The sequence below is a fragment of the Aquarana catesbeiana genome, linkage group LG09 (assembly GCF_042186555.1).
Source record: "Aquarana catesbeiana isolate 2022-GZ linkage group LG09, ASM4218655v1, whole genome shotgun sequence".
NCBI classification, from domain to species: Eukaryota; Metazoa; Chordata; class Amphibia; order Anura; family Ranidae; genus Aquarana; species Aquarana catesbeiana.
In genome coordinates, this window is record NC_133332.1 from 47,076,825 (window position 1) to 47,088,627 (window position 11,803).

Consider the following 11,803-nt stretch of genomic DNA (forward strand, 5'->3'; position numbering starts at 1 on the left):
GAAGACAAACGTGTGGCCCCTTCTCCTGTATCATACCAGGCTACATACCCTCAACAAGGGACCCCCCTGACAAAACACCATGTCTTCATGTTGATGCAGACAAATGCCTCTTTCCCACATACCTGGCATAGCGGTTGTGGTGGTCTGTGGACTGGGGGCTTATTGTAATCTTGAATCCCCTTTAAAAATAAGGGGCCCCATATATTGTCTCCCCCCCGTGTGGGGCAGTTATTATTAAAATAATTGATTTTTGATCCTTTCAGGCTAATCGCTACCCGGCCCTTTAAGAGTGCTAAAAACTGGGAGGCAGAGGTGCGGATTCGGGTTATGTGACCACTGTAATTGGCTGTCACAGCAGTCACATGATCGGAAAACTTCTGATTGCAAGTATGCATCGGGAGCTTACCGATGCCCACCAGCTACCATACTCTCAGCATGGTAAGTTGTTTACACAGGGCCGCATATAATGCGGCTGCTCAACGTTAAGGCCCACCCACTGACAGACCACACATATGCGTTCAGCCGGTGTGAAAAGGTTAAAGGAGGCTTCTAGACTCGGATAAATCCCCCTGTCTGCAGACCCTTAGGCTACTTTCACACTGAGGCGCTTTACAGGCAGTACAGCGCTAAAAATAGCACCTGCATGCCGCCTGTAAAGGGCCTCTCCTGTCTCTCCAGTGTGCAAGCCCAAGTGCTTTCACACTGGAGCGGTGCGCTTGCAGGACAGTAAAATAGTCCTGCAAGCCGCATCTTTGCAGCGTTTTAGGAGCGGTGTATACACACCGCTCCTAATGCACCCCTGCCCATTAAAAGCAATGGGGCAGCGCTGCCAAACCGCCGCTGCAGCGGCGCTTTGCAGGCAGTTTTAACCCTTCTTCGGCAGATAGCGGGGGTTAAAACTGCCCTGCTAGCGACCAAATAGCGCCGCTAAAACGACGGTAAAGTGATGCTAAAAATAGTGCCGCTTTATCGCCGACGCCTGCCCGCCCGCCCCATTGTAAAAGTAGTCTTAATTCCCTGTGCAACTGAGGTTTAAGTCTGCCAATTGACCATTTAGTTTGGCCGCTTGCTGAACTTCTGAACAGCCAAAATTCAGTCTGAACTGGCAGCTCTTTCCTAGTACTCACAAAGACAGACAGCCTCTCCTCTGTCTGATTTTTTTTCTCATTCTGTCCTAATCTACCAATTTCTTATTTACAGAGACAAGGTTGCCTCAAAGATGCAAAGAAAGTGGAAGACTTTAAAGATGTGGTAAATATCACAGACGTTGTAACTGACAATTTCCTGTGTACCGGAGGAGTAGACCCTGAAGTGGATCCCCAGACCTGCAAAGGTAATCTGTAACTTTGCTAAGCCAATTTTTTTCATTTTTTTCATGCTCGCATATCTACCCAAGAATCTGTCAAGACAGTACAAGGGAGCTGCCATTGCTGACTTGGTTTTAAAAGTGCAATGGTCAGAGCTTTTATCCTAATCCTTAGTCCTTACCCCTCTATGTGTTAAGTCATAGATCTAAAACAAGGATGTGTATATAAAGTGTCAGGATAACTCATATACACATGCCTGTTCCAGGGCATAGACCCACAAAGCAGTGAAGCATCCATTAGCATAACAGTCATGGACCTTGCACCTTTAAAAAAAAACAAGTAAAAAAGTGGAAGTTTCCTTATTTCAATCCTGACTGATTACCTTTACCTGCTAACTCCAACCAAAAATTTTATTTTTGGGAAGACATGGCTGGTTTTAACCACCCCTTTTCCTTGGAGACATCAGGAGGGAAAAAAAGGGATAGAAAGTTACAAATTCCCAGCAACCTTACTATACTGAAATGTCAGTTTTGGATGGACCTGAGGTTTAATAGTGTTAAGAGGGAAACTTTCATCATGCTAGGACATGGCCTATGCAGGTCTTTCCAGAAATCGGGAGCTTATGTGTCTTGCTCTTTCACAGTTCCTTATTCCTCAAAGTCATTTGACTTCTATTGGTTTAGCTTTTCTTTTCTGTCATACACAACTGGCCTTATTCGATAAAGTGTGCCAAGTACAGCAACCAGGGCCGTTTTTAAGGCAGGGCAAAAGGGGCAGCTGCCCTGGGCCCTGTCATTGTTGTGGGGCCCAAAGCAGCTACCTCATACTTGCCAACTATCCTGGTTTAGATTCCCTTGAGGTTTTAGTCCCGTGCTGTGTCCCAATATCTCAGTGTGAAGTGCTGCTACTAATGCTGCCCAGCTCTGCCCTATTGTTGTGTACAGATGACTCACCTGCAGACCCTGTGTTTACATGTAAATTACCGGCATTCATATGTAAATAGTGACAGCATTCATATGTAAATAGTGACAGCATTCATATGTAAATAGTGGCGGCCGGCAGCATTGATATGTATATCATGCCCCCCTGAGGTCATATCCACAGTAATTTCTAGCAACCAATCAACAAGCAGAAATCATTGGCTGTAGCCTCTAGCAACTAATCAGTAAGCCATAATGTGTGCTATAACCTCTAGCAACCAGACAGTGAGCATTAATTATACACTGTAACCTCTGGCAACCAATCGCAATAGCTGCCTGATCTGATTCAGTAAACTGATTTTGAGTCTAGCTGCTATTTATTGTATGTCTCAGAAAAGGTGGAGAGCAAAACTGCATGGGGGGGCTCCAAGAAAAGTTTTGCCCAGGGTCCAATCAATATTAAAGACGGCCCTGACAGCAACTCATTACAATCCGTCTTGTATCATAACGATTCACTCAGATTCATTGCTTTCAGCCCATCCAAAATGTATCAATACAAAAGCACATTGACTCTTGCATTCAATTTTTGATATGGCAGGCAATAGGCAATGTACCCATTTCAGGCGATATAGTAGTAATACACCCTGCTTACTTAGCAACAGTTCATCAGTTTATTAATACTTATTTTTATCTCTTGCAGGAGATGGTGGTGGTCCTCTTATTATACAACATAACAAGCGTTACATCCAGGTACAGTAAACCTTTTAATTATGATGGGTGGATTTCCAGTATAGTTTTGTAACATGTTTTGCTTTACCTTGCCTCACTTTCCAGCAATCATTATGCATTGCCTATATGTTTTGGTATTTTTATTTTTTATGCCTGCAAAAGAACTTTTCTTCCCTCTGGTTTTACCTTACTTGTTCACATTACAAAGTAGTACAAGCTTCATACTTTACCATTCTCCTTTTCTTTTCTCTTTCATTTCCCTTTTTCTTGCCCTTCCTTTTGCTTTGGAGGAGCACTGTCAGAGATGAGATCTTTCCTTTTCTTTCCCCTTTCCTTTTCCCTCTTTCCCTTCCTAATAGCTATCGCAACTCTAACCCTTGTTCTAGCCAGCAAGGGTTACTTAAAATAAAATATTTGTGTGCAGACAAGGAACGAATTGCTGCCTCTGTAGCAGCAGGAGCCATTTATAATCTCCTTCATAATCCCTGGTAATAACAAGCTATCAAAGAGATAACCCACTCACCAGTATATACAGGGGCTCATGGCCAAGCAGGTGGACAGTATTGGCCATTGGCACTTTGCAAACTACAATTTTTACTTACAATTTTGAAGCCAGTGCCTGGAAACTGAGAACTACTTTTAACCACTTGCCGACCGCCGCACGACTATATACGTCGACAGAGCGGCACGGGCAGGCAAAAGGACGTGTATGTACGTCCTTGCCTGCCCGCGGGTGGGGGATCCGATCGGACCCCCCCCCGGTGCCTGCGGCGGTCGGCAAATCTCCCCCGGCGATCGGAGGTGAGGGGGAGGCCATCCATTCGTGGCCCCCCCCTCGCGATCGCTCTCAGCCAATGGGATCATTTCCCTGCCTCTGTATTGTACACAGAGGCAGAGGAAATTATGTCATCTCTCCTCGGCTCGGTATTTTCCGTTCCAGGCCGAGGAGAGAAGACTGCAATGTAAGTGCACCAACACACTACACACAGTAGAACATGCCAGGCACACTAAACACCCCGATCCCCCCCCGATCGCCCCCCGATCCCCCCCCAATCACCCCCCCCCCGTCACAAACTGACACCAAGCAGGTTTTTTTTTTTTTTTTTTTTTTTTTCTGATTACTGTATTGGTGTCAGTTTGTGACAGTTACAGTGTCAGGGCAGTGAGTGTTAGGCCCCCTGTAGGTCTAGGGTACCCCCCTAACCCCCCCTAATAAAGTTTTAACCCCTTGATCACCCCCTGTCACCAGTGTCGCTAAGCGATCATTTTTCTGATCGCTGTATTAGTGTCGCTGGTGATGCTAGTTAGGGACGTAAATATTTAGGTTCGCCGTCAGAGTTTTATAGCGACAGGGACCCCCATATACTATCTAATAAATGTTTTAACCCCTTGATTGCCCCCTAGTTAACCCTTTCACCACTGATCACTGTATAACCGTTACGGGTGACGCTGGTTAGTTTGTTTATTTTTTATAGTGTCAGGGCACCCGCCGTTTATTACCGAATAAAGATTTAGCCCCCTGATCGCCCGGCGGTGATATGCGTCGCCCCAGGCAGCGTCAGATAAGCGCCAGTACCGCTAACACCCACGCACGCAGCATACGCCTCCCTTAGTGGTATAGTATCTGTACAGATCAATATCTGATCCGATCAGATCTATACTAGCGTCCCCAGCAGTTTAGGGTTCCCAAAAACACAGTGTTAGCGGGATCAGCCCAGATACCTGCTAGCACCTGCGTTTTGCCCCTCCGCCCAGCTCGGCCCAGCCCACCCAAGTGCAGTATCGATCGATCACTGTCACTTACAAAACACTAAACGCATAACTGCAGCGTTCGCAGAGTCAGGCCTGATCCCTGCGATCGCTAACAGTTTTTTTGGTAGCATTTTGGTGAAATGGCAAGCACCAGCCCCAGGCAGCGTCAGGTTAGTGCCAGTACCGCTAACACCCACGCACCGTACACCTCCCTTAGTGGTATAGTATCTGAACGCATCAATATCTGATCCGATCAGATCTATACTAGCGTTCCCAGCAGTTTAGGGTTCCCAAAAACGCAGTGTTAGCGGGATCAACCCAGATACCTGCTAGCAACTGCGTTTTACCCCTCCGCCCGGCCCAGCCCAGCCCACCCAAGTGCAGTATCGATCGATCACTGTCACTTACAAAACACTAAACGCATAACTGCAGCGTTCGCAGAGTCAGGCCTGATCCCTGCGATCGCTAACAGTTTTTTTTGTAGCGTTTTGGTGAACTGGCAAGCACCAGCCCCAGGCAGCGTCAGGTTAGTGCCAGTAGCGCTAACACCCACGCACGCACTGTACACCTCCCTTAGTGGTATAGTATCTGAACTGATCAATATCTGATCCGATCAGATCTATACTGGCGTCCCCAGCAGTTTAGGGTTCCCAAAAACGCAGTGTTAGCGGGATCAGCCCAGATACCTGCTAGCACCTGCGTTTTGCCCCTCCGCCCGGCCCAGCCCAGCCCACCCAAGTGCAGTATCGATCGATCACTGTCACTTACAAAACACTAAATGCATAACTGCAGCGTTCGCAGAGTCAGGCCTGATCCCTGCGATCGTTAACAGTTTTTTTGGTAGCGTTTTGGTGAACTGGCAAGCGCCAGCGGCCTAGTACACCCCGGTCGTAGTCATACCAGCACTGCAGTAACACTTAGTGACGTGGCGAGTCCCATAAGTGCAGTTCAAGCTGGTGAGGTGGCAAGCACAAATAGTGTCCCGCTGCCACCAAGAAGACAAACACAGGCCCGTCATGCCCATAGTGCCCTTCCTGCTGCATTCGCCAATCCTAATTGGGAACCCACCACTTCTGCAGCGCCCGTACTTCCCCCATTCACATCCCCAACCAAATGCAGTCGGCTGCATGAGAGGCATTTTTATGTCCTCCCGAGTACCCCTACCCAACGAACCCCCCCAAAAAAGATGTTGTGTCTGCAGCAAGCGCGGATATAGGCGTGACACCCGCTATTATTGTCCCCCCTGTCCTGACAATCCTGGTCTTTGCATTGGTGAATGTTTTGAACGCTACCATTCACTAGCTGAGTATTAGCGTAGGGTACAGCATTCCACAGACTAGGCACACTTTCACAGGGTCTCCCAAGATGCCATCGCATTTTGAGAGACCCGAACCTGGAACCGGTTACAGTTATAAAAGTTACAGTTACAAAAAAAGTGTAAAAAAAAAAAAAAAAAAAACAAACAAAAATATAAAATAAAAAATAATAGTTGTCGTTTTATTGTTCTCTCTCTATTCTCTCTTTCTCTATTCTCTCTATTGTTCTGCTCTTTTTTACTGTATTCTATTCTGCAATGTTTTATTGTTATTATGTTTTATCATGTTTGCTTTTCAGGTCTGCAATTTTTTATTCTTTACCGTTTACTGTGCTTTATTGTTAACCATATTTTTGTCTTCAGGTACAGCATTCACGACTTTGAGTGGTTATACCAGAATGATGCTTGCAGGTTTAGGTATCATCTTGGTATCATTCTTTTCAGCCAGCGGTCGGCTTTCATGTAGAAGCAATCCTAGCGGCTAATTAGCCTCTAGACTGCTTTTACAAGCAGTGGGAGAGAATGCCCCCCCCCCCCCCCACCGTCTTCCGTGTTTTTCTCTGGCTCTCCTGTCTCAACAGGGAACCTGAGAATGCAGCCGGTGATTCAGCCAGCTGACCATAGAGCTGATCAGAGACCAGAGTGGCTCCAAACATCTCTATGGCCTAAGAAACCGGAAGCTACGAGCATTTTATGACTTAGATTTCGCCGGATGTAAATAGCGCCATTGGGAAATTGGGAAAGCATTTTATCATACCTATCTTGGTGTGGTCAGATGCTTTGAGGGCAGAGGAGAAATCTAGGGTCTAATAGACCCCAATTTTTTCAAAAAAGAGTACCTGTCACTACCTATTGCTATCATAGGGGATATTTACATTCCCTGAGATAACAATAAAAATGATTAAAAAAAAAAAAAAATGAAAGGAACAGTTTTAAAATAAGATAAAAAAGCAAAAAAATAATAAAGAAAAAAAAAAAAAAAAAAAAAAAAGCACCCCTGTCCCCCCTGCTCTCGCGCTAAGGCGAACGCAAGCGTCGGTCTGGCGTCAAATGTAAACAGCAATTGCACCATGCATGTGAGGTATCACCGCGATGGTCAGATCGAGGGCAGTAATTTTAGCAGTAGACCTCCTCTGTAAATCTAAAGTGGTAACCTGTAAAGGCTTTTAAAGGCTTTTAAAAATGTATTTATTTTGTTGTCACTGCACGTTTGTGCGCAATTGTAAAGCATGTCATGTTTGGTATCCATGTACTCGGCCTAAGATCATCTTTTTTATTTCATCAAACATTTGGGCAATATAGTGTGTTTTAGTGCATTAAAATGTAAAAAAGTGTGTTTTTTCCCCAAAAAATGCGTTTGAAAAATCGCTGCGCAAATACTGTGTGAAAAAAAAAAATTAAACACCCACCATTTTAATCTGTAGGGCATTTGCTTTAAAAAAAATATATAATGTGTGGGGGTTCAAAGTAATTTTCTTGCAAAAAAAAATAATTTTTTCATGTAATCAAAAAGTGTCAGAAAGGGCTTTGTCTTCAAGTGGTTAGAAGAGTGGGTGATGTGTGACATAAGCTTCTAAATGTTGTGCATAAAATGCCAGGACAGTTCAAACCCCCCCAAATGACCCCATTTTGGAAAGTAGACACCCCAAGCTATTTGCTGAGAGGCATGTCGAGTCCATGGAATATTTTATATTGTGACACAAGTTGCGGGAAAGAGACAAATTATTTATTTTTTTTTTTTTTTTTGCACAAAGTTGTCACTAAATGATATATTGCTCAAACATGCCATGGGAATATGTGAAATTACACCCCAAAATACATTCTGTTGCTTCTCCTGAGTACGGGGATACCACATGTGTGAGACTTTTTGGGAGCCTAGCCACGTATGGGACCCCGAAAACCAAGCACCGCCTTCAGGCTTTCTAAAGGCGTAAATTTTTGATTTCACTCTTCACTGCCTATCACAGTCTCGGAGGCCATGGAATGCCCAGGTGGCACAAACCCCCCCCCAAATGACCCCATTTTGGAAAGTAGACACCCCAAGCTATTTGCTGAGAGGTATAGTGAGTATTTTGCAGACCTCACTTTTTGTCACAAAGTTTTGAAAATTAAAAAAAGAAAAAAAAAATTTTTTTTTTTGTCTTTCTTCATTTTCAAAAACAAATGAGAGCTGCAAAATACTCACCATGCCTCTCAGCAAATAGCTTGGGGTGTCTACTTTCCAAAATGGGGTCATTTGGGGGGGGGTTTGTGCCACCTGGGCATTCCATGGCCTCCGAAACTGTGATAGTTAGTGAAGAGTGAAATCAAAAATTTACACCCTTAGAAATCCTGAAGGCGGTGATTGGTTTTCGGGGTCCCGTACGCGGCTAGGCTCCTAAAAAGTCCCACACATGTGGTATCCCCGTACTCAAGAGAAGCAGCAGAATGTATTTTGGGGTGCAATTCCACATATGCCCATGACCTGTGTGAGCAATATATCATTTAGTGACAACTTTGTGCAAAAAAAAAATAAATAAATAAATAAATTGTCACTTTCCCGCAACTTGTGTCAAAATATAAAATATTCCATGGACTCAACATGCCTCTCAGCAAATAGCTTGGGGTGTCTACTTTCCAAAATGGGGTCATTTGGGGGGGGTTTGTGCCATCTGGGCATTTTATGGCCTTCAAAACTGTGATAGGTAGTGAAGAGTAAAATCAAAAATGTACGCCCTTAGAAATCCTGAAGGCAGTGATTGGTTTTCGAGGCCCCGTATGCGGCTAGGCTCCCAAAAAGTCCCACACATGTGGTATCCCCATACTCAGGAGAAGCAGCTAAATGTATTTTGGGGTGCAATTCCACATATGCCCATGGCCTGTGTGAGCAATATATCATTTAGTGACAACTTTTTGTAATTTTTTTTTTTTTTTTTCATTATTCAATCACTTGGGACAAAAAAAATGAATATTCAATGGGCTCAACATGCCTCTCAGCAATTTCCTTGGGGTGTCTACTTTCCAAAATGGGGTCATTTGTGGGGGTTTTGTACTGCCCTGTCATTTTAGCACCTCAAGAAATGACATAGGCAGTCATAAATTAAAGACTGTGTAAATTCCAGAAAATGTACCCTAGTTTGTAGGCGCTATAACTTTTGCGCAAACCAATAAATATACACTTATTGACATTTTTTTTACCAAAGACATGTGGCCAAATACATTTTGGCCTAAATGTATGACTAAAATTGAGTTTATTGGATTTTTTTTAGAACAAAAAGTAGAAAATATCATTTTTTTTCAAAATTTTCGGTCTTTTTCCGTGTATAGCGCAAAAAATAAAAACGGCAGAGGTGATCAAATACCATCAAAAGAAAGCTCTATTTGTGGGAAGAAAAGGACGCAAATTTCGTTTGGTTACAGCATTGCATGACCGCGCAATTAGCAGTTAAAGCGACGCAGTGCCAAATTGTAAAAAGTGCTCTGGTCAGGAAGGGGGTAAATCCTTCCGGGGCTGAAGTGGTTAAAACTTGACATATTCATCAAAACATTTCACAATGGGAGGAGTTGTATTTATCGGAATTGCACTAGTGCTTCAGTGCCTAGGAGGGTAGCACCAAGCAATCAATATTTGCATATATTTTTCTTATGTTGTTCACTCTCCTGGCCACCCTATGGCTAAATTCACCACAAAGAGTTGGGTATAGGGGTATGTGAGTCAAAAAACTTACTACACTGCAGTTCAGGAAACCCAAAATGATCACTATTTTTGGTTTGTTTGTACAATTGTGAAATACAAAGCAGACAGCATTTTGCCTCCATGACCATTCGAGCACTCATTTTTTAATAAAATAATCACATGATACAAGAGGGCAGAGCAGAAGGATGTCTAGTTCAAGGTATTTTGCAATAACTTTTTGAAATCTTTTCTGCTTCTACAGGTCGGAGTAATAAGTTGGGGAACAGTGAACAGCTGTGAAGGGTATAAAAGGGAACAAGTCCCTGCAGCTTCCCGGGACTTCCATGCTGGCGTTATCCCTGGGATAGCTTGGATAGAAGAAATTATAAAAGATGAACTTATATACCTGAAGTGAATGTTCCACACCTTGTGGACATAGAAGAATGAATAAGACTCAATGTTGATTGTGTGACAACTTACTGATATTTCTGCAAAGACTGATATTTCAGCTTTGGATATTGGTCACCATCTTTTTTTTTTCCAAGTAACAGTTTTTATTATTGTTCGTGTTGGCAATACAAATAAAGGGAACATTCACAAATATAAATGATCATATACACTTGTGTTATCGAGCATTTACTCAAATGAAGAAAGATACTGAAGTTATGCTAGATTCCAGAAGCAGTTTAACATCTAACTATTAACAGTTCCTTCGGTATGTATGTACCATTAATTCTGTTATGAAACTGTACATCAATATATGTAACTGTAAAACTCAGTGAAGCATGCAGTATCAAGAGATAGAGGGGGGTAAGAAGAAAGAAAAGAAGAGGGGTAAAGAAGGGGATAAGTCATCTAGGTAGGATTATTACCTGGTCATGGTGAGTCCTCCCGGAGATGCCATAGCTCCCAAACCCTGTTATGTGCCTCCAATCTGTCCTGTATTCTAGCCGTCATTTTCTCCATCAGCTCAACATCCTTGATTCTAGACGGCGTTTCCAGTGTAGGGCTATGAGGCAGCGTGCTGCTGTGAGTACGTGGCGTACTAATTTCTTATACGGTTTAGGGAGCTTTAGTGGAGATAAGCCTAATAGGAAAAACTTTGGAGACGCTTGAACTTGCATCTCCAAAAGGTGGGTAAGTAGATGCCGGACCATGTCCCAATATGGGGTGATTAATGGGCAACTCCAATAAATATGTAAGAAGGTTCCCCTTGCTCCCTGGCAACGCCAGCACCTATCTGAACTGGTAGGGTAAATTGCGTGGAGCACATCTGGGGTCATGTACCAGAATAGAAGAATTTTGTAAGAGTTTTCTTTATACAATGTACACATTGAACTCTTTGCTGTCTGAGTCCATATTGCCTGCCATTGTGTTATGGGGAGTTCTTCATTTAGAATTTTCTCCCATTTAATCATGTAGGAGTGTTTGCCTTGTTCTTCTAGGGAAAAAGAAGAATTTTACAGATTCCCGATATGAGACCTTTCTGTGCGTTACCTGTCAAAATTATGGTTTCAAATGGGGATGGGGGAGAGAATTGCAGGTTTGGGCCTATAGTGAGTGCATAATGTCGGATTTGTAGGTACCCATTGTAGTACCACCTGTCTCGGTAGATCATATTTAGTCTGTAGATCGGAGAATGATAGTAGTTTGGTGTTCTGGGGTTCACTATGTTCCCAAAATGAAACAGGTTCCTAGAGGACCATGGGTGTGACATCCGGTGTGTAAGGCTATCCGGCACTTTAGGATTGCAGACAAAGGAGGTCAGTAGCGATTTTTCTGAGGACAGTCCTTGAGATTGAGCCAATGTACGCCAAGTCCACCATAGCTGGGACATGGGGCTCAACAGACGATCGGGGGCTACTTCTGCATTCGCACTCCAAAGAAGATTGTTTGGGTGTATTGGAGCTAACCATCATTTTTAATTTCTGTCCATTTATTATACGATTTATGGGTGAACCATGAGGCCACCGCTCGCAATTGTGCAGCTTGGTAATACTTGATGATATTAGGGAAAGCAAGGCCCCCCTCACTGCGCGACGCCATCAAAACCGATCTCGGTATCCTATGCCTTTTGTAATTGCAGACAAAGTGGAGCAAATTCGACTGAAGCTTTTTCAGGTGT

The 11,803-nt window shown here is 43.7% G+C and overlaps 1 pseudogene; it reads left to right on the top strand.

The window, feature by feature from the left end:
- The window catches only part of LOC141108904 (complement factor B-like), a 142,324-nt pseudogene extending 132,095 nt beyond the window's left edge, over window positions 1–10,229 (top strand).
- The last annotated feature ends 1,574 nt before the right edge of the window (window positions 10,230–11,803 follow it).